Genomic DNA, 23,389 nt, shown 5'->3' on the forward strand with positions numbered 1-23,389 from the left:
AGATGTTCGTGGGAGAACGCATTTATTGCAAGGTAAGTGAATTTACAACTATATTTTGTTAATTCAACATCCTCTAACGTTTACTAAGATAATAAGCAAACATTTAAAAATGCACAGAACTAATCATCGTCTAAATATCGTCCCAGCTAACACAGTTACGTTGTGAAGACGTAACCGGACCGGACCATATTCGTCGTAGCGACGTGCCACATCCCAGATAGCAACATTGTTTCGGCCCGGATCTGGCCCACATCTGGCACTTGTGGAATGCGGATCTGGCCCACATGCAGCGTGGAATGACGGCCCTTGGGTGGCCCACTCCTGTTTGCCAGATCTGGGCCACAAGCAGGCCATAGCAATGCCACATGTCAGCCAAGAGCAAAGAAATAAACCAGAACTGGACCTTATCTGAGCCATAAAATCTGTGTATATTAAATATAGAGTCATCTCATCCTTAATAAGTCTGTTAACAAGCAGAATCACTGAAGGAAAGAAGAGAACAGAAAAAGAGACGAGCAGAAACACAAGAACTACAACTGACTTCAGACACAGTCTCAGATGAAATCAACTGAAGAGAAAAGAAGACATTAAATCTGTGAAGATCTCAGCAGAGGAGGATTAAACAACTCCACAAACCGCATTACCAGCTTCACTTATTACTAACTTTATTTCTGTCAGACGTCTACAAAAGTTTTATTGAGAATTAATGGGTTTAACTCTAATGTGTTTCATTTAAAGTCACCATAAGAGTGATTAGTGTTTCCATTAGTTGGGCTCTTAACTCTTAATATATCTTATATCTCTTTTGGCTGCTGTGACACTGTGTTTGTTGAACACATTTGCAGCTGCAAAGAAAGCTAAAGTGAAATGAGATCAGGTGATGATGGTTACCTGTTGATGGTTTTATAATCATCATGAAATAACCTTTTTCACTGATGTCTTTGGAATGTAACAATTGTGTTGATCCATTAATAATGTCACATCACAAACCCTGTGTTTCTGCAGCATGAGATCCAACAATATAATATCAATAAGTTAGAAGACTTTATCAACCATGTGCACGAAAAAGTCAGTTTAATAAGACGCACACAGACATCAACAATCAGCGTATGAATCTCAACAATGGTGACAATCAAAAGTACTTTGCTGCAATGCATGCTGGGTACCAGCATAGTAAAAAACTCCCAGCATGCATTGCAACATGAATAAATTATGCAGCTGAATTGTCCTATAATTTTGTTTGATTCTAAATATTTGCTTTTATTTTTTGCTGTTGTTTTTGTTGTGAATTAGTAGCTTTTCAGTGACGTGAATTATTCTTTTTATCTAAATATTTGTGATTGTCACCATTGTTGAGATTCATACATTGATTATTGATATCTGTGTGTGTCAGCATAAGTTAAATTTTTGATCTCATGTTTGTTAAAAGCTTTAAACTGACAGTTATAATATTGCTAGACCTCATGCTGCAGAAACACAGGATTTGTGATGTGAAAATATAAATGGATCAACACAATTGTTAGATTCCAAAGACATCAGTGAAAGGTTATTTCATGATGATTATAAAATCATAAACAGGTAACCATCATCACCTGATCTCATTTCACTTTAGCTTTCTTTGCTGCTGTAAATGTGTTTGACAAACACACTGTCACAGCGGCCAAAAAAGACAAGAGTTAAGATATACTAAGAGTTAAGAGCCCAACTAATGGAAACACTAGTCACTCTTATGGTGACTTTAAATGAAACAGAGTTAAACCTCTGTTAATTCTCAATAAAACTTCTGTAGACGTCTGACAGAAATAAAGTCAGTCTGGTTAGTAATAAGTGAAGCTGGTAATGCTGTTTGTGGAGTTGTTTAATCCTCCTCTGCTGATCTTCACAGATTTAATGTCTTCTTTTTTCTTCAGTTGATTTCATCTGAGACTGTGTCTGAAGTCAGTTGTAGTTCTTGTGTTTCTGCTCGTCTCTTTTTCTGTTCTCTTCTTTCCTTCAGTGATTCTGCTTGTTAACAGGCTTATTAAGGCTGATATGACTCTATATGTAATATACACAGACTTTGTGGCTCAGATAAGGTCCAGTTCTGGTTTATTTCTTTGCTCTTGGCTGACATGTGGCATTGCTATGGCCTGCTTGTGGCCCAGATCTGGCAAACAGGAGTGGGCCACCCAAGGGCCGTCATTCCACGCTGCATGTGGGCCAGATCCGCATTCCACAAGTGCCAGATGTGGGCCAGATCCGGGCCGAAACAATGTTGCTATCTGGGATAACGTTCCAGTGACGTAACTTTGTGATTCCCATAATCGTCGTGGCGACGTTATAGTGGTACGTCGCAAGAACGTGATGAGTACGTCTTAATAACCAAACTGGCACGTTGCGAGGATGTAACATCAAAGGACCATATTAGTCATTGCGACGTTCCACATAACGTTCCAGCGACATAACTTTGTGATTCCTGTATTCGTCGTGGCGACGTTATAGTGGTACGTCGCTGGAACGTGGCAGGTACTTCCTAACGACCAAAATACCACGTCCACATTTATTTTTAATATACTTCTCACCTTTAGTCCTGGGAATTAAGATGTGCTTGATCCATAACATTGAAATCCACATAGAACTGATAAACTCAAACATTTCATTCTCTGCTGTAAAACCTTATACATTCTAATAGGGAATTGTGTATTGTTTTCTGTTAATACGTTTAGGGATCAATACAGATATGTAATGGAAACCAATACAAACTTGTATTAAATTCTAAATAGAAAATGGCCCAAAACCACACTGCATTAATTTATTAATCAGCATTTATTCAGTGTTTCTTTGTACAAACTAAACCAATACATTTTTAACATTAACGATTTTTTAACCATGTTAACAAGTAATGAGTACAGAAATGTAACATCAATTAATTAATAAAAAAACACAATCAATGAATAATGTAACCAACTATTAAAATGTTTTATTCTTTTTACTGAAAAAAAAAAAGTGTTTGATATTCTTATTGATATACTCTCTATAATTTGGCGGATAAACAATAAAGACCTTAAAAAAAAGAAATGAAAAGATTCAGCATTTTCTTTATTATTAATTTTATTTGCAGAAATAGGTTCAGTTGTTTCCTGTAGTGTCCTATGAGGCTCCTGCTACAAATGTCTGGTGGTGATGTGCTTCATTGCTTAACTACCAGTAGCTAAACCTGAACAATGCGACAATTACCAAAGATCTATAGCCTAGTCCTTGAGCTTCTCTGAAGCTAACAAATAAAATACAAATATTGCTCATAAAGAGTAAAGATATGTAAAAGGAACAATATAGATTTCTAGCATTTCTCCTGTATTATTTCGCCCACCAAAATATACATAAAGAGTTTTTTGTTCAAGAAAATGAGCATGATGACTGCATCCCAGCTGTGGAAACCACTCTTTCAGACAGTGTTGAGGAGGCAGAAGGAGATGATGGAGAGCTGTGGGAGAAGAGGATGAGTTTCTTTCTTACCCCACCAGTGGAGGGCAGGGTCTTCTGAGGCAAGGAGAGGAGGATGGTCTCTCTCTATATATTGCTGGAAAATAAAAATAAAATGTACCATACTATTGTAGTCAGGTTTATAGTTTTTTGTTAGAAAGGAATAAGAAAATTGTCTAACTTACGTATTCCTCCTCCTCCTCCTCTTCCTTATCCCGAGCTGCACTGTCACCTCATCATAGTAATGATGTAATAATGATGCTGAAAATTCAGCTTTGATCACAGGAATAAATTGCATTTTACAATATATTCACATATGTTATTTTAAATGTTAATATTATTTCACAATATAATTGTTTTACTGTATTTTTAATCAAATAAATGAGTCAGTAATATAGGTAAAAAAATGGTGGGGGGAAATGGATAAGCTTCCTCAGTTCTCCCTGAATTTCCCACTTCTCTGTCAGCAACTTCCTTAAGAAATGTTGAAATCGTAGAGCTTCCCCTCTGTTGTAGAGGGGTTATTTTGTCGCTGCTAAAATAACATAACATGTATCAATATTTCTTTACCGTGAAAGATCAAAACGCATCTAAACTAGTTTCAGACAATTTTAGCTCAGTGTAAGTGACGTCATCGATTAACAGCACACAGCTGCTACATTTATGTTATATCAGTTTGTTAAATAAATTAGTCAACTTCCAATCACACATTCAACTGCACATCATAACCTCTTATCTACACAAAGATGTGATTATAAGGCCAAACTTTTGTAAATAAGAGCTTTAGGTTAGCAAAACGGTTGAGATGCTAACGGACTTTTTCGAAGACACTAAACCATTTCTACAAAGTAGCCTAAATATTCAACAGATGTAATAACACGTAAGAAAAGTGTCAGGAACAGTTGTGTATATTATGTGTGTGATTTTAGAGACTAAACTCACCTGAAAGCAGTGAAAACAACAGCAAGAGAGGGAGCTTTGCTGATATCCGTTTTGTTGCGGCGCCGTTTCCATGGCAACTCTGCGCCGCTCCAGGGTTTGAAAGCTACTCAAATGTTCAGCCCGCACGCTCATAAAACACGTCAGTGACAGTCACGCATTATTTACATAAATAAACATGTAGAATTAACACATTACATAAATACAAATCTCATGAATTTAAAACTCATTTTTAAGTTCTTCAAGTTTGAAGTTCAGTTTGAAGATTTTTTTAATTGTTGCTTTTACGAACACCCAACCTCCTTAATAATAATACAAATAATAATAATAATAATAATAATAATTATATACAAACGTTTATATTTATGACAAGGTTGTGAGGACGTCGTGGTAAAGTTCCATTTTTTTAGAATCTTGGCTAACGTTCCAGAAACGTTGTGGGCACGTCCTCAAAAGACGTCGCTAGTTTATCCCATGGAGAACGTTGTAAAGACGTGGTCCACTGGTCACCATATAACTTTCCAGATCATTTCAATTATATAAATAAATGCATTACAAATATTATCCTAGTGATAATATGCCATTTGGATATTATATGGAACATTTACTTAATTCATCAAAGATTTTATTAAGTTATCTGGTGACCAGTGGACCACGTGTCTACAACGTTCTCCGTGGGATAAACTAGCGACGTCTTTTGAGGACGTGCCCACAACGTTTCTGGAACGTTAGCCAAGATTCTAAAAAAATGGAACTTTACCACGACGTCCTCACAACGTTGTCATAAAGTAATGTCACGCTGACCAAATGACGACTAACTGACAACGTCGTCACAACGTACTGTGTTAGCTGGGGTATTGTATGCATTTTGATTTGACTGTTTCATCAGTCGACCAAAACAAAGCTGCTTATGTGGTAACTAGTGTAAAACATGTTTTTCCAATGCTTCCTCGCTGTCTGTTAAATTGATATGCGAGAACAGAACTCGTTCAAATTTTCCGCGATATTTCAACGGTCAAAATGATACATCTCCCGCCTTCGCGCTGCTCTCAGGGCAGGAGTACTCGATAGATTCAAACTGCTGTTATTTTAGTGTATTACGCGCTGCTCTCAGGGCAGGAGTACTCGATAGATTCAAACTGCTGTTATTTTCAGTGTATAGAGTGCCGAAGTTATGACGTCACTTTGTAGGCCAAAACGCGGAAGTGAGTTAGCATTTTAGCACTACGGGTTCCCTCGCCCTTTGTCTATGGGTTTTTTGAATGGGTTTTTGCTAAATCGCCTGAAATAAGGTCTGTGGTTAACAAAGCCTCTAAATATTTTCACGTTTTGATCTATGACATAAAACACACCAGTTATAACCTGCTTGTGATTTTTTAAAACTTTATTGTGTCTTAAAAACGGTGGTTGCTAACAAGTTGCTAAAAGGGACTACATCCTTTGGCGGAGACTTTAGACGTCATCATGACAAACATGAAATCTCTCACTAGCCCGCGTTTCAGCTTCACGTTCTTAGAAGTTTACCTTTCAGTTAATATAGCCTACATAACGTTATTTTTGTTTTGTCCCGAGATGCAACCACAAGTCATCGAATGAAATCTCGTTTGTTTTCCGTCCGATGTTATCCAGCGGAGACTCTGGGTTCGTGCCAGATGGAGTAAAAAAGGCTAGCAGTAGCAAGAATAAACGTTTTTCATAACCAAATCAACAGCTAAAATACCTTTTGTCTTTCTCTTAAAATATCTAAAAGCTTGTTTACTTTGCCACTGTTTAATAGATTAGATCCGCTGCAGTTTTATTAAAGGCTAACGTTACGTTGAGAAATGTGTTTAATTAAAATATTCAAAATAATACCTGGTTTATTGACTTTTATTGTAACTTGTTTGGATATAATTATAGATAGGGTGGGTCCTGCACCTTGTGAACTTGGCTTTTACCCACCTATAATAATATGATTGTATTTGTAAACAGCATTGCCGGTAGTTAAAGCAGGCAATGATATTAATCTTTGTTATTTTAGTAGTAAATGTTAACTATATTTAATGTGCTATATAAACGTGGACAATTCCCAGAGAACACGCTGATATGTATAGCCTTAATGCACTGTAAGTTGACTGTCTGACAAATACACAAATTAAATGTTAAACTATTGCATACTACTTGTATACTATTGTAACTACACTCCAGTCAGCTCACAGTAATGTGAATGTGAGATAAAATTTACTACACAGGCTCTCACATTGGGGCTTGTGGATTACCAGGTAAAAATAGAAAATGTTAACAAAATGAGGTTTATTTAGGGAACATATATGGTTTAATTATAATATATTATAATAAGCATTTGCTATTGACAATTCTCTTTAAATTCAACATATATAATTATATACAACTATTATATTAAATGTTTGGAATTGAACTGCGTTATGCTTGTTCAGAGATTATTTGTATAGTTATCTTAAATACATAGTTATCTTAAATACATATTATAACTCCTCTATCTCTCCCTAGTTTTACTTACTCGATTAACCTTGTACCTCATGCTGGCCCTTACAATACCGGCAAGTAAACCAGCATCTAAGCTGCACTGTTCATGTCCAGATTTATAGTTGTTCTCTCTTTGATCTATGGTTTTTCTATCGTCTAAGAAAAAGGACATGGAAATTGATACGGCCATAGCTAACGTTAGTGCTTCTGAGATGGTTAAAGCGCGTTTTTTTTCCTGGCGAATTAGCAAATGGTATGCAAACATACAATCAAACATAATACAGTGAAAGATAATCTTTAAAGTTTATTTGGGGCACAATGATCAGGCAAAATAATCTTAATCACAAAGAAAATAATATTAAGGTTTATATAAACTAACAAAATAATAAACGAATAAATAAAACATTAACAAAAGATTTAAAAAATCTCAGAGAGGCACGCATAAACAAAATTAGTTTCTAACATTTTTTGAAAAACAGAAGGGGCAGTATTTCTCATGAAAAAGTGGATAAGTGTTCATACCATAGACTGTAAAAATAGGTTAATACCATAGACTGTAAAACATAGGTTCATACACAGTGCAGATCATAATGAGCGAGCGAGTGAGTGAGTTTGAGGAAGCTTGATGATGACGTTGATCCGCGACCATGGTGTGCTGTAGTCCGTTGATAGCCTACCGTTAGCATTTTATATCCGACGGCTTTATTTAGGCTTCAAAATGTATACATTTTGGATTAACTTGTAAAGATTATCTTGATAGACAAAACGTGTAAGGGTCACAACTCTTTGTTGAACACAGATCTTATTTTTTGCGATTTTCCAAAAGTCTATGGGGAAAATGCATTGCTTTTTGATCGAGGGAACCCATGCGCCGCTAACTTCCGGGTTGGCCTACAAAGTGACGTCATTACTTCGGCACTCTATTACGCGCTGCTCTCAGGGCAGGTGTACTCAATAGATTCAAATCGCTTTTATTTTAGTGTATTACGCGCTGCTCTCAGGGCAGGAGTACTCAATAGATTCAAACTGCTGTTATTTTTAGTGTATTACGCGCTGCTCTCAGGGCAGGAGTACTCGATAGATTCAAACTGCTGTTATTTTTAGTGTATTACGCGCTGCTCTCAGGGCAGGAGTACTCGATAGATTCAAATCGCTTTTATTTTACTGTATTACGCGCTGCTCTCAGGGCAGGAGTACTCAATAGATTCAAATCGCTTTTATTTTAGTATATTAAACGCTGCTCTCAGGGCAGGAGTATAGATTCAAATTGCTGTTATTTTAGTATATTAAACGCTGCTCTCAGGGCAGGAGTACTCAATAGATTTTGAAATCACTTTTATTTTAGTGTATTACGAGCTGCTCTCAGGGCAGGAGTACTCAATAGATTCAAATTGCTGTTATTTTTAGTGTATTACGCGCTGCTCTCAGGGCAGGAGTATAGATTCAAATTGCTGTTATTTTTAGTGTATTACGCGCTGCTCTCAGGGCAGGAGTACTCAATAGATTCAAATCGCTGTTATTTTAGTGTATTACGCGCTGCTCTCAGAGCAGGAGTACTCAATAGATTCAAATCACTTTTATTTTTGTGTATTACGCGCTGCTCTCAGGGCAGGAGTACTCAATAGATTCAAATCGCTGTTATTTTTAGTGTATTACGCGCTGCTCTCAGGGCAGGAGTACTCAATAGATTCAAATCACTTTTATTTTAATGTATTACGTGCTGCTCTCAGGGCAGGAGTACTCAATAGATTTAAATCGCTTTTATTTTCAGTGTATTACGCGCTGCTCTCAGGGCAGGAGTACTCAATAGATTTAAATCGCTTTTATTTTCAGTGTACTACGCGCTGCTCTCAGGGCAGGAGTACTCAATAGATTCAAATCACTTTTATTTTTGTGTATTACGTGCTGCTCTCAGGGCAGGAGTACTCAATAGATTCAAATCGCTGTTATTTTTAGTGTATTACGCGCTGCTCTCAGGGCAGGAGTACTCAATAGATTCAAATCACTTTTATTTTTGTGTATTACGTGCTGCTCTCAGGGCAGGAGTACTCAATAGATTCAAATCACTTTTATTTTTGTGTATTACGTGCTGCTCTCAGGGCAGGAGTACTCAATAGATTCAAATCGCTGTTATTTTTAGTGTATTACGCGCTGCTCTCAGGGCAGGAGTACTCAATAGATTCAAATCACTTTTATTTTAGTGTATTACGTGCTGCTCTCAGGGCAGGAGTACTCAATAGATTTAAATCGCTTTTATTTTCAGTGTATTACGCGCTGCTCTCAGGGCAGGAGTACTCAATAGATCCAAATCGCAGTTATTTTTAGTGTATTACGAGCTGATCTCAGGGCAGGTGTACTCAATAGATTCAAATCACTTTTATTTTAGTGTATTACGCGCTGCTCTCAGGGCAGGAGTACTCAATAGATTAAAATCGCAGTTATTTTAGTGTATTACGCGCTGCTCTCAGGGCAGGAGTACTCAATAGATTAAAATCGCAGTTATTTTAGTGTATTACGCGCTGCTCTCAGGGCAGGAGTACTCAATAGATTAAAATCGCAGTTATTTTAGTGTATTACGCGCTGCTCTCAGGGCAGGAGTACTCAATAGATTCAAACTGCTGTTATTTTAGTGTATTACGCGCTGCTCTCAGGGCAGGAGTACTCAATAGATTCAAATCGCTGTTATTTTCAGTGTATTACGCGCTGCTCTCAGGGCAGGAGTACTCGATAGATTCAAATCGCTGTTATTTTAGTGTATTACGAGCTGCTCTCAGGGCAGGAGTACTCAATAGATTCAAATCGCTTTTATTTTAGTGTATTACGCGCTGCTCGCAGGGTAGGTGTACTCAATAGATTCAAATCGCTTTTATTTTAGTGTATTACTCGCTAGGGTTGGGCGATGTCCCCTAAATTGGCAGTTGACGATGTTTACAGTAAAACATCGCGATGGACGATGATATCGTCGGGGGGGGGGGGGGGGGTGCTACGGAATCACGCTGACCATCACGAAGAGAGAGAGAGTACTTCTACTTTGTTTACGCCACGGGAATACTCGCCTTGGCATTTTGAAATATTTATATGTTTATTTGGCCGTTTAGGCTCGCAGCCGAAGACAAAGCCTATATGCTTGTCCGTGTTGCGCTCGGAGCGCGCACAGCATCCTGTCAGTACAATTCAGGTTTCTTTCGCGACTTATCGCGCTTTTAATATTTCTTTTCAATATAAAGCACATCCTGCTCTTTTCTTTCTCATTCAATCATGTTTTATTATTAATAACTTTAAACAGAATCGTCAACTGAAATCTGCGCGGATTATCAACAACACGACACATTTATAGGACATAAAGGGTCTCTGCGGCAAAAGTGAAAGTACAAGCGGCCAGCGGGTGAAATGTTTCGAAATGTCGCTTTAAACAGTAAAGCACCTGTTTCAATAAAAGGATATATTAAAGTTTATATAGCCTACTTTTACATTTTCGCTGCTGTTCTAAAATGATTTTCATCACCTTAAACAAGCAGCAGCTGCTTGAATCCCAGTGCAGGAGCTGTAACTGTTAGGTTACCACAGAAACATAAGCGGTTAGTTGATTGCTGTGATGACTCGTGACACTCGCGAACAGCACTGAACACACAAGTCTTAAATTTTTTATCGTTCGTTGGTAAAGGGTGAGAGACCTTGCGAGCCAGGTTCCCAACCACTGGTGTACACACGAACTGCCGTGAGACTGGGCTCAGTGGGCTGGTCTCACAGGGTGGGGGCGTGGCATCACGATGGTGGCTCACCATCGTGATGTCGGTCAGCCATCACGATGGCACAACCCTATTACTCGCTGCTCTCAGGGCAGGAGTACTCGATAGATTCAAACTGCTGTTATTTTAGTGTATTACTCGCTGCTCTCAGGGCAGGAGTACTCAATAGATTCAAATCGCTTTTATTTTAGTGTATTACGCGCTGCTCTCAGGGCAGGTGTACTCGATAGATTCAAATCGCTTTTATTTTAGTGTATTACTCGCTGCTCTCAGGGCAGGACTACTTGATAGATTCAAAGCGCTGTTACTTTAGTGTATTACGCGCTGCTCTCAGGGCAGGAGTACTCAATAGATTAAAATCGCAGTTATTTTAGTGTATTACGCGCTGCTCTCAGGGCAGGAGTACTCAATAGATTAAAATCGCAGTTATTTTAGTGTATTACGCGCTGCTCTCAGGGCAGGAGTACTCAATAGATTAAAATCGCAGTTATTTTAGTGTATTACGCGCTGCTCTCAGGGCAGGAGTACTCAATAGATTCAAATTGCTGTTATTTTAGTGTATTACGCGCTGCTCTCAGGGCAGGAGTATAGATTCAAATTGCTGTTATTTTTTGTGTATTACGCGCTGCTCTCAGGGCAGGAGTACTCAATAGATTCAAACTGCTGTTATTTTAGTGTATTACGCGCTGCTCTCAGGGCAGGAGTACTCAATAGATTCAAATCGCTGTTATTTTAGTGTATTACGCGCTGCTCTCAGGGCAGGAGTACTCAATAGATTCAAATCGCTGTTATTTTAGTGTATTACGCGCTGCTCTCAGGGCAGGAGTACTCAATAGATTCAAATTGCTGTTATTTTTAGTGTATTACGCGCTGCTCTCAGGGCAGGAGTACTCAATAGATTCAAACTGCTGTTATTTTAGTGTATTACAAGCTGCTCTCAGGGCAGGAGTACTCAATAGATTCAAACTGCTGTTATTTTAGTGTATTACTCGCTGCTCTCAGGGCAGGAGTACTCAATAGATTCAAATCACTTTTATTTTAGTGTATTACTCGCTGCTCTCAGGGCAGGAGTACTCAATAGATTCAAATCACTTTTATTTTAGTGTATTATGCACTGCTCTCAGGGCAGGAGTACTCAATAGATTAAAATCACTTTTATTTTAGTGTATTACTCGCTGCTCTCAGGGCAGGAGTACTCAATAGATTCAAATCACTTTTATTTTAGTGTATTATGCGCTGCTCTCAGGGCAGGAGTACTCCGATTCAAATTGACTTCAACATGCACTAACTGTGATAAGCACAATATAACTGTGTCTTTAGTGCTGTTTTGAGGGCATTATAAATGTATTTTAGCTTAAAGATCTTAAGATTTTTACAAGTAATTTTATTTGCTTACATTGGTAACACGTTACGATAAGGTTTCATTATGACAATTCATGTCTCTTGCACCAAGTTTACTCCACAAAAGAAATAGTCCAGGAAATATTTTAAAATGAGGATGAAACTGAAGCTTTCAGGTGAAATACATTTTACGTTTTGTTTTTTTATGACTATCAGCTTACATTGAAACCAACATCTTTATGTAATTCATTTGCAGGAAGACCTACAGATCTGGAGAATTTAAGGAGGAACTGACAGACATTTGACCAGGCGACCCGTAGCGTTGGGCCTGGTTAAACAGGAAGCCCATTCAAGTTCAATGACACCCATCTAAAAGAAAAATAATAAAGCAATTAAAAACCTCTAAGAATAATGATATGAGCTAGTTAAAAGTACAACAGTTTAATGATAGGCTACATCTTTGCTCTGCATTCTTTTGTGATATGTTTCTGTTTTATACATTTAATTCACTGGAAATGTTTTGTAATACTATAAAAAAGGAAAGTCATAATTATGCTTGAATTGGTTATTTTGCAAAATTGGACCAAAAGACAGTTCAATAAAAATATAATTAGTAAACTAGTTATTTACAATCAATTTTTGTTCAGTCATTAAATGAAATCAAAATTCCATACTTTTGTAAGGATGGATTTCCTACAGGGGTTCAGGCTGCTAGACTGCCGAATTACTAAAGAAATGTTATCAGTAAGATGGTGGAAAACTGTAGATTTCTTGTCCATTACCACCCACTGCTACTTAAATCAACAACAGAAATAAGCGCAGTTACAAGTTGTAACAACAGCTAAATATGTGGCAGATTGCTGCTATAGAGTGACGATATTGTTTTGCAATAGGTAGCACTTCAAAGTCAATAACTAATCAAAACTAGTTAGCACATTATATGTAATTGAAAGGGTCTAATGACACTATATATGGTTACACTTAAAGTTACAAAATAGATGTGATGATAAAAACTTATCCCATCCCAAAATACCATTAATTGTACCCCCATATATGTAAAGTGTTTCATGAGAGATATAAAGAGAGGGAGAGGGTGCAGAAAGAGACAAAGAGAGCCAGAGAATAAAAGGGACAGAGAAAATAAAAGGGACAGAGAAACTGTTATAATCTTTGATGCCTTCCTTGACCATGTGTCTTTAACCCAAATGTGAGACGTTCAAATCGACTAATCAGATAATTACAATTTCCCCCATTGTAAAAGGTGTGACAATTCGTTGACCCCCGAAGTACACACATTTTGACCTACAGGCCTTGAGCACTATCAGCACCTCTGCCTTTAGGAACTCCAAATGGTACCCTGGGGTAAGAAAGGGGAATTGAAACAGTAAAATAAAATGTTTTTGTTCATTTTCAAATATCTTTAATTATTTTTAATCTTACACTTTTCCACACAGACTTAAAATTGCAATCCTCTCTCTAGTTTTTTCTAACCATATTAAACATTAATGTTTCATAAAACATTACATCTTTGGTATACAGTACAAATGTTTTCTGGAAGTGATAAGCACTAACAGGATGAGAAGAAACCTAAAATGCTTTATAACCTGTGTGGTTTGATGTTGCATGAGTTAAATGGTAGTCTGCTCCTTTATCTGTTGCTGGTAGAGGGGTAAATGCACATTAATTTAGTGACATTCAAAAGAGACTCGCTTATGATAAAGACAAACAATCTCTAAATGATCACTAAACTTTTGCCATGTATTCAATCGGCTTTTGATAAATGTGTTTTTAGAAAATCTTAATTTTATATTTTGGCAAACAGAATGGTGGGAAAAATATGGAAACAAAAATATTTTTCTATACTTGGAAATTACTCAAATCAAATGCCAAACTTTCCCAAATTGCGTAGGAACCCTGAAATTAAGTGTCTTTGTTTCTCTGCAATACTCTAGCAAAAAATGAAGTATTTGAACATAGATCCACATTTTGCAATCACATTTATGCATCACAAAGTCAACACTGAGATTGAGTGCTTGTATCAGGTGGAACCAAACGCTCCCCATCTTTGCATCCAGGTGTTAATCATAGACTGGGTAGCATCAGGCATCTTCAGTGTTGGTTCCTTTTATTCATCCAGTTTCTGCCAGCTCTTTCAGGTAACTGAAGAATGAGATTTAAAACAACAAGTTAATAATAGACCAAAAAGAAATGGTCTACTTATGTAACAACAAAATGATTAAAAATAATCAAATATACCCTTAAAAATGTGTAGGGCTATATATTTACTAGACTATAAAACCAGCAAAAATATAAACAGAAAAAAAAGAGAGTATTTTGTACTGTATATTTTGGTATTGTGGGAGAACTTTGCTTTAGTTTTACAAAAGTAATGCCCTGGGAGCTGACAGCCATGTTTACTGAATGTTTTTATGAGTGATGTTTTTTTTTGTTTGTTTTTTTTTAAGAATTAACAATGATTAGTTCTAGAGAAAAATATAATTATTCTAGAACTGAGCTTAGTGTATCAAATTATTAGAGCACATAGTATCAATACTACTGTATATTCCAGCAATACAGGAATATTACAGGACTTAATTTCTAGGAAAATGCAAAGCAATTAGAATCTCTTAAGTACTCCTTCACTGACAGCTTGGAGTACTGCACTAAAATAACAGCGATTTTAATCAATCGAGTACTGAGAGCAGCTCGTAATACACTAAAATAACAGCGCTTTGAATCTATTGAGTACTCCTGCCCTGAGAGCAGCGCGTAATACACTAAAATAACAGCAATTTGAATCTATTGAGTACTCCTGCCCTGAGAGCAGCGCGTAATACACTAAAATAAAAGCGATTTGAATCTATTGAGTACACACCTGCCCTGAGAGCAGCGCGTAATACACTAAAATAAAAGCGATTTGAATCTATTGAGTACTCCTGCCCTGAGAGCAGCGAGTAATACACTAAAATAACAGCGATTTGAATCTATCGAGTACTCCTGCCCTGAGAGCAGCGAGTAATACACTAAAATAACAGCAGTTTGAATCTATCGAGTACACCTGCCCTGAGAGCAGCGAGTAATACACTAAAATAAAAGCGATTTGAATCTATTGAGTACTCCTGCCCTGAGAGCAGCACGTAATACACTAAAATAAAAGCGATTTTAATCTATTGAGTACTCCTGCCCTGAGAGCAGCGAGTAATACACTAAAATAACAGCGATTTGAATCTATCGAGTACACCTGCCCTGAGAGCAGCGAGTAATACACTAAAATAACAGCAATTTGAATCTATTGAGTACTCCTGCCCTGAGAGCAGCGCGTAATACACTAAAATAACAGCGCTTTGAATCTATTGAGTACTCCTGCCCTGAGAGCAGCGCGTAATACACTAAAATAACAGCGCTTTGAATCTATTGAGTACTCCTGCCCTGAGAGCAGCGCGTAATACACTAAAATAACAGCGATTTGAATCTATTGAGTACTCCTGCCCTGAGAGCAGCGCGTAATACAGTAAAATAACAGCAGTTTGAATCTATCGAGTACACCTGCCCTGAGAGCAGCGAGTAATACACTAAAATAACAGCAATTTGAATCTATTGAGTACTCCTGCCCTGAGAGCAGCGCGTAATACACTCAAATAACAGCGATTTGAATCTATCGAGTACTCCTGCCCAGAGAGCAGCGCGTAATACACTAAAATAAAAGCGATTTGAATCTATTGAGTACACCTGCCCTGAGAGCAGCGCGTAATACACTAAAATAAAAGCGATTTGAATCTATTGAGTACTCCTGCCCTGAGAGCAGCGAGTAATACACTAAAATAACAGCGATTTGAATCTATCGAGTACTCCTGCCCTGAGAGCAGCGAGTAATACACTAAAATAACAGCAGTTTGAATCTATCGAGTACACCTGCCCTGAGAGCAGCGAGTAATACACTAAAATAACAGCAGTTTGCATCTATTGAGTACTCCTGCCCTGAGAGCAGCGCATAATACACTAAAATAACAGCAGTTTGAATCTATTGAGTACTCCTGCCCTGAGAGCAGCGAGTAATACACTAAAATAACAGCAATTTGAATCTATTGAGTACACCTGCCCTGAGAGCAGCTCGTAATACACTGAAAATAACAGCAGTTTGAATCTATTGAGTACTCCTGCCCTGAGAGCAGCGCGTAATACACTAAAATAACAGCGCTTTGAATCTATCGAGTACTCCTGCCCTGAGAGCAGCGCGTAATACACTAAAATAAAAGCGATTTGAATCTATTGAGTACACCTGCCCTGAGAGCAGCTCGTAATACACTAAAATAACAGCAATTTGAATCTATTGAGTACTCCTGCCCTGAGAGCAGCTCGTAATACACTAAAATAACAGCAGTTTGAATCTATCGAGTACACCTGCCCTGAGAGCAGCGAGTAATACACTAAAATAACAGCAGTTTGCATCTATTGAGTACTCCTGCCCTGGGAGCAGCGCGTAATACACTAAAATAACAGCAGTTTGAATCTATTGAGTACTCCTGCCCTGAGAGCAGCGCATAATACACTAAAATAACAGCAGTTTGAATCTATTGAGTACTCCTGCCCTGAGAGCAGCGAGTAATACACTAAAATAACAGCAGTTTGAATCTATCGAGTACTCCTGCCCTGAGAGCAGCGCGTAATACACTGAAAATAAAAGTGATTTGAATGTATTGAGTACACCTGCCCTGAGAGCAGCGCGTAATACACTGAAAATAAAAGTGATTTGAATCTATTGAGTACTCCTGCCCTGAGAGCAGCGCGTAATACACTAAAATAACAGCAATTTGAATCTATACTCCTGCCCTGAGAGCAGCGCGTAATACACTAAAATAACAGCAGTTTGAATCTATACTCCTGCCCTGAGAGCAGCTCGTAATACACTAAAATAACAGCAGTTTGAATCTATTGAGTACTCCTGCCCTGAGAGCAGCGCGTAATACACTAAAATAACAGCAGTTTGAATCTATTGAGTACTCCTGCCCTGAGAGCAGCGCGTAATACACTAAAATAACAGCAGTTTGAATCTGAGTACTCCTGCCCTGAGAGCAGCGCGTAATACACTAAAATAACAGCAGTTTGAATCTATACTCCTGCCCTGAGAGCAGCGAGTAATACACTAAAATAACAGCAGTTTGAATCTATTGAGTACTCCTGCCCTGAGAGCAGCGCGTAATACACTAAAATAACAGCAGTTTGAATCTATCGAGTACTCCTGCCCTGAGAGCAGCGCGTAATACACTAAAATAACAGCAATTTGAATCTATACTCCTGCCCTGAGAGCAGCGAGTAATACACTAAAATAACAGCAATTTGAATCTATACTCCTGCCCTGAGAGCAGCGAGTAATACACTAAAATAACAGCAGTTTGAATCTATTGAGTACTCCTGCCCTGAGAGCAGCGCGTAATACACTAAAATAACAGCAATTTGAATCTATACTCCTGCCATGAGAGCAGCGCGTAATACACTAAAATAACAGCAGTTTGAATCTATCGAGTACACCTGCCCTGAGAGCAGCGAGTAATACACTAAAATAACAGCAATTTGAATCTATTGAGTACTCCTGCCCTGAGAGCAGCGCGTAATACACTAAAATAACAGCGATTTGAATCTATCGAGTACTCCTGCCCAGAGAGCAGCGCGTAATACACTAAAATAAAAGCGATTTGAATCTATTGAGTACACCTGCCCTGAGAGCAGCGCGTAATACACTAAAATAAAAGCGATTTGAATCTATTGAGTACTCCTGCCCTGAGAGCAGCGAGTAATACACTAAAATAACAGCGATTTGAATCTATCGAGTACTCCTGCCCTGAGAGCAGCGAGTAATACACTAAAATAACAGCAGTTTGAATCTATCGAGTACACCTGCCCTGAGAGCAGCGAGTAATACACTAAAATAACAGCAGTTTGCATCTATTGAGTACTCCTGCCCTGAGAGCAGCGCATAATACACTAAAATAACAGCAGTTTGAATCTATTGAGTACTCCTGCCCTGAGAGCAGCGAGTAATACACTAAAATAACAGCAATTTGAATCTATTGAGTACACCTGCCCTGAGAGCAGCTCGTAATACACTGAAAATAACAGCAGTTTGAATCTATTGAGTACTCCTGCCCTGAGAGCAGCGCGTAATACACTAAAATAACAGCGCTTTGAATCTATCGAGTACTCCTGCCCTGAGAGCAGCGCGTAATACACTAAAATAAAAGCGATTTGAATCTATTGAGTACACCTGCCCTGAGAGCAGCTCGTAATACACTAAAATAACAGCAATTTGAATCTATTGAGTACTCCTGCCCTGAGAGCAGCTCGTAATACACTAAAATAACAGCAGTTTGAATCTATCGAGTACACCTGCCCTGAGAGCAGCGAGTAATACACTAAAATAACAGCAGTTTGCATCTATTGAGTACTCCTGCCCTGGGAGCAGCGCGTAATACACTAAAATAACAGCAGTTTGAATCTATTGAGTACTCCTGCCCTGAGAGCAGCGCATAATACACTAAAATAACAGCAGTTTGAATCTATTGAGTACTCCTGCCCTGAGAGCAGCGAGTAATACACTAAAATAACAGCAGTTTGAATCTATCGAGTACTCCTGCCCTGAGAGCAGCGCGTAATACACTGAAAATAAAAGTGATTTGAATGTATTGAGTACACCTGCCCTGAGAGCAGCGCGTAATACACTGAAAATAAAAGTGATTTGAATCTATTGAGTACTCCTGCCCTGAGAGCAGCGCGTAATACACTAAAATAACAGCAATTTGAATCTATACTCCTGCCCTGAGAGCAGCGCGTAATACACTAAAATAACAGCAGTTTGAATCTATACTCCTGCCCTGAGAGCAGCTCGTAATACACTAAAATAACAGCAGTTTGAATCTATTGAGTACTCCTGCCCTGAGAGCAGCGCGTAATACACTAAAATAACAGCAGTTTGAATCTATTGAGTACTCCTGCCCTGAGAGCAGCGCGTAATACACTAAAATAACAGCAGTTTGAATCTGAGTACTCCTGCCCTGAGAGCAGCGCGTAATACACTAAAATAACAGCAGTTTGAATCTATACTCCTGCCCTGAGAGCAGCGAGTAATACACTAAAATAACAGCAGTTTGAATCTATTGAGTACTCCTGCCCTGAGAGCAGCGCGTAATACACTAAAATAACAGCAGTTTGAATCTATCGAGTACTCCTGCCCTGAGAGCAGCGCGTAATACACTAAAATAACAGCAATTTGAATCTATACTCCTGCCCTGAGAGCAGCGAGTAATACACTAAAATAACAGCAATTTGAATCTATACTCCTGCCCTGAGAGCAGCGAGTAATACACTAAAATAACAGCAGTTTGAATCTATTGAGTACTCCTGCCCTGAGAGCAGCGCGTAATACACTAAAATAACAGCAATTTGAATCTATACTCCTGCCATGAGAGCAGCGCGTAATACACTAAAATAACAGCAGTTTGAATCTATCGAGTACTCCTGCCCTGAGAGCAGCGCGTAATACACTAAAATAAAAGTGATTTGAATCTATGGAGTACTCCTGCCCTGAGAGCAGCGCGTAATACACTAAAATAACAGCGATTTTAATCTATTGAGTACTCCTGCCCTGAGAGCAGCGCGTAATACACTAAAATAACAGCAGTTTGAATCTATCGAGTACTCCTGCCCTGAGAGCAGCGCGAAGGCGGGAGATGTATCATTTCGACCGCGGAAAATTTGAACGAGTTCTGTTCTCGCATATCAATTTAACAGACAGCGAGGAAGCATTGGAAAAGAATGTTTTACACTAGTTACCCCATAAGCAGCTTTGTTTTGCTCTACTGATGAAACAGTCAAATCAAAATGCATACAATACTTTATTTAGACGATGATTAGTTCTGTGCATTTTTAAATGTTCGCTTATTATCTTAGTAAACATTAGAGGATGTTGAATTAACAAAATATAGTTGTAAATTCACTTACCTTGCAATAAATGCGTTCTCCCACGAACATCTGTCTTTTCTTCCGACTATTCCTCAAGAAATCCCTCCGCAGCGCATCTCAAATTCAAACGTCTAAACCCCGCCCTTGCTTCAGTTTCATTGGTTGAAACTGTAAACCAATCATTTTCCTTTCTGCCCTCAGAACATGTTTGAGTAAGTAAAACTCCCATCTGCTACAGGATACGTCACAGAGAAGCAGGTAAAGTCGCGCATGCGCAATAGAACGCCGTTCCATCAGTGGCCAGAGGCTGTGTCTTGAACAGTTATCGTGGATTTGTGAAAGAAGCACTAGAAAATATCCTCCAGATAAAAATATAGATTAGGGACTGTTCGTTTTTTTTATTTAAGGGGCCACCGGAGGAGTTTTGAGATCTGTTGTCAAAAAATTCGCCAGCAATAAACCATAAACTCTTGCTTTCTCATCTTACTGTAACGATAGACCAAACCTACGATTCAGTTCGTATCACGATTTTTGATTTTAGATTTGAAAAAAATCATGTTTTCGGTGCTGATGCGGTGTGACTCGTTCAACATGGGTGGCGCTGCCAACAAAGCATCTAAAAGCTGTCACAAAGAACCGGCAAAAGTAATGATTATTAATATGTCAAATATAGCAAGGATACATTTTGTTTATTAATAAACAAGTGTTTTCTGTGTCAACTGCAAAGATGAAGATGACGATGCGTCACGATCTTCTAAAATGAACTGGAACGCGCAAGAGAGAAATGCACATTTCATAAGCAGAAAGCAGTCTGTTTTCCTTCGTTTTGAATTGTTCTGCTTTTAAACATGTTTAAAGGTAGACATTTCAAGCTTTCTATATATTTCTCAGGTCTGTGAGGCAAGTAGATTACCTATGAAGGTAAATCAGTAGCAAAACTCGAGAGCACGTAGATGTGAATTTGAGAACTTGTACAATAAATATTCGTACTTGTACATGAACATTTACACTCACAGCTCCAATGTGAAAACCTGTAAAATAAAAATCTGAAGTTGAATGTTGAAATTTGCACTCGCAGACAATAGTCACAAACCTGTATTCTGAATCTGAAGCTGCAGACAATTAGACACAAATGTGTAAAATGCCATTCACAGAAATACAACGACAGACACAAACTTGTAATATATATTTTGCGTTTAATCTTACATTCACATTCGCGGTACAACCTCAATTAGGCACTTGCAACTTCTCAAATCTGTCACTGCAAGTTCAAATTTCGCGCCTTGACTTTTGCTACTCTTTTCGCGATATATCAGGTGCAAAACTAACTTGTGCACTTGAAACTCAGAGGCGGCGAGAGAGAAAGGGGGGCGGGAGGAGGGGGGGGGGGGTCAAAGGAGCCGTTTTATTGGTTGGCACCTAGCCAATGAAATGGGACTTCGATTATGTCACGAAACCCACGTGCACTGAAACGCTATTAGACTGATATTAAAAGAAATAAACAATATTATCAAACTCAGTAAACACCATGCTAATAATGCATACTACAGAAAAGCAGTGTCATGTGTATTTCCCTCATATTAAATATAAAACGCATGTGTAGACTGATATTTTTCTAATGTCTTGTCTCCTTTCAGACGTTTCAAAATATTGGTATTAAATGCATTTTCTGAGAATTTATATTTCAAGTTTTGACTGCAAATGTCACGTCCATAACACTGGAATCTGGAACCCAATTTTAACGAATTTATCCTCAACTAGTTTTTGTGGTGTAGGTCTACGTATTTTATTAATACTAATAGTAATTTAAAGATGTGGTAGCCCTACATCTTACACATCGTGGAAACAAAATAAGAATGGAAACTAAAATATGTATCCCAGCAAGCAATAGCCGTCATTTCAACGTCTAGGTTAAATATAGACCAAATATAGACCGGCTATGTGTACTTTTAGCCGAAATAACATTTAATCTGTTTTAATGTATTTTTTTTTCTGTTTTAATGTATTTATTTACATTTCATCATGTAAGCAAAGTCAACTGTGATGACGAGGTGTTTGGTTTGCTTTATTTGACATGTTATGTGTAGGCTGTGCTTAGCCACGATTTAGCTCGTAGAAAGACGGGCTATTTTCCCTGCATGCAATAGCCGTCATTTCACCGCCTCGGTTATACCCGTAAAATAATATTTTTATAAATAAAAATCAAATTCCAATTCTCAACCGCTAGATGGCACAAGCAAAGCCCTACTAAGACATGACACTCACGTGTCATGGGACTACTGGGACTACTGGCATCGCGCGACTAGATCACTTTAGCCAGATCTCGCGAGAAACATTTCCGCCCTTTTCAATTTTATTTTACACGAGCCATTCAGCCATTTTGCACCTGTAGAAGAGCAGAGCAATGGACGAGCGAAACTCGTAACTAGTGATGGCAAAATGAGGCTTCCTGAACCACTGAGACCTCGCAGGCCATACGCTGATTTCACGCAGCCGCCATTTTGAAATCGAAAGTGAGGCTCCGGTGGGAAAAACCCCGGAAGTAAAGATAAACAACAATGCCTTTGGACTACCAACCTGAAGCTGCGGCCGCGATTTACACTATTTGATGTTAATATCCAATATAGGATATGTATATAGTTCATTCTTGCTTCTTTTTTTACTTTCTGAATTATATAAAAAAAATATTTTATTTATAAATTAATTTCACTGTATATAGTCTAAAGTATAAAATAAATGTATGTACAGTTTTAGAATTGACACAACATCATTAAACACAACAATACGCCATCGCATTCACGACTCTCCTGTGATTAAAGGCGACACTTCCGGTTTTCTTCCCACCGGAGCCTCGCTTTCGATTTCAAAATAACGGCTGCGTGAAATCAGCGTATTGCTATGATTGCTTCAGCTAAAGGTTCATTACCATAGACAGTAAAAGAAATGGACACAGCGACCCCATTGGATTCAACGGAGACAAAGTGAAGCCAATTAGAAAATCTTACTTCCTGGGGGTCCAGCGTACTGCGCAGACTCAAACTGAGCTCGACGACGTAGATGTGACGTGAGCAAACCGTCTGTCTTCTAGTAGCTGTGCCAAGATCAATCTGAATCATTACCTTCCGAAACTCGCAGAGACGGAGAGCGTGAGTAGGAGCTGTCCATGATCTTGGAGCAGGAGAAACTTTTTGTAGGTGTTCTGATTAATTACTTTGTCATTTTGCCTCGACGTCCTCCCGATTGCCCGCGAGCTTCTCCTCCTGTCCATACGGTAATTCTCAACTGTGCGACAGAGAGTCGCGTGGCTGTGACGCAATCGTTAGCCTACTTTTACAAAAACTGCTTCTACAGGGCCATAACGTAAGATACAAGGTAATGGAGCCTTTTATACATTTTCGTGTTTCTTTAGAAATAAATAATGGACAAATGGAGTCTTTAAACGCCTCAGATGTGAAGTT

At 38.4% G+C, this 23,389-nt stretch overlaps 2 protein-coding genes across 2 annotated transcripts in view; both read right to left on the bottom strand.

The window, feature by feature from the left end:
* The window catches only part of LOC309476006 (uncharacterized protein), a 235,965-nt gene that overhangs the window by 109,115 nt on the left and 103,461 nt on the right, over positions 1–23,389 (bottom strand). The gene's annotated exons all lie outside the window — the stretch shown is intronic.
* LOC309476034 (uncharacterized protein) overlaps positions 2,551–23,389 on the bottom strand; it is a 64,560-nt gene continuing 43,721 nt past the window's right edge. The window contains exon 3 of the mRNA XM_082139153.1: positions 2,551–3,196. The gene's annotated coding sequence lies outside the window, so the exon portion shown is untranslated. The remainder of the gene's footprint in view (positions 3,197–23,389) is intronic.

This window comes from Leuciscus leuciscus, assembly GCF_965113295.1.
Source record: "Leuciscus leuciscus genome assembly, chromosome: 15".
In the NCBI taxonomy this organism is placed as follows: Eukaryota; Metazoa; Chordata; class Actinopteri; order Cypriniformes; family Leuciscidae; genus Leuciscus; species Leuciscus leuciscus.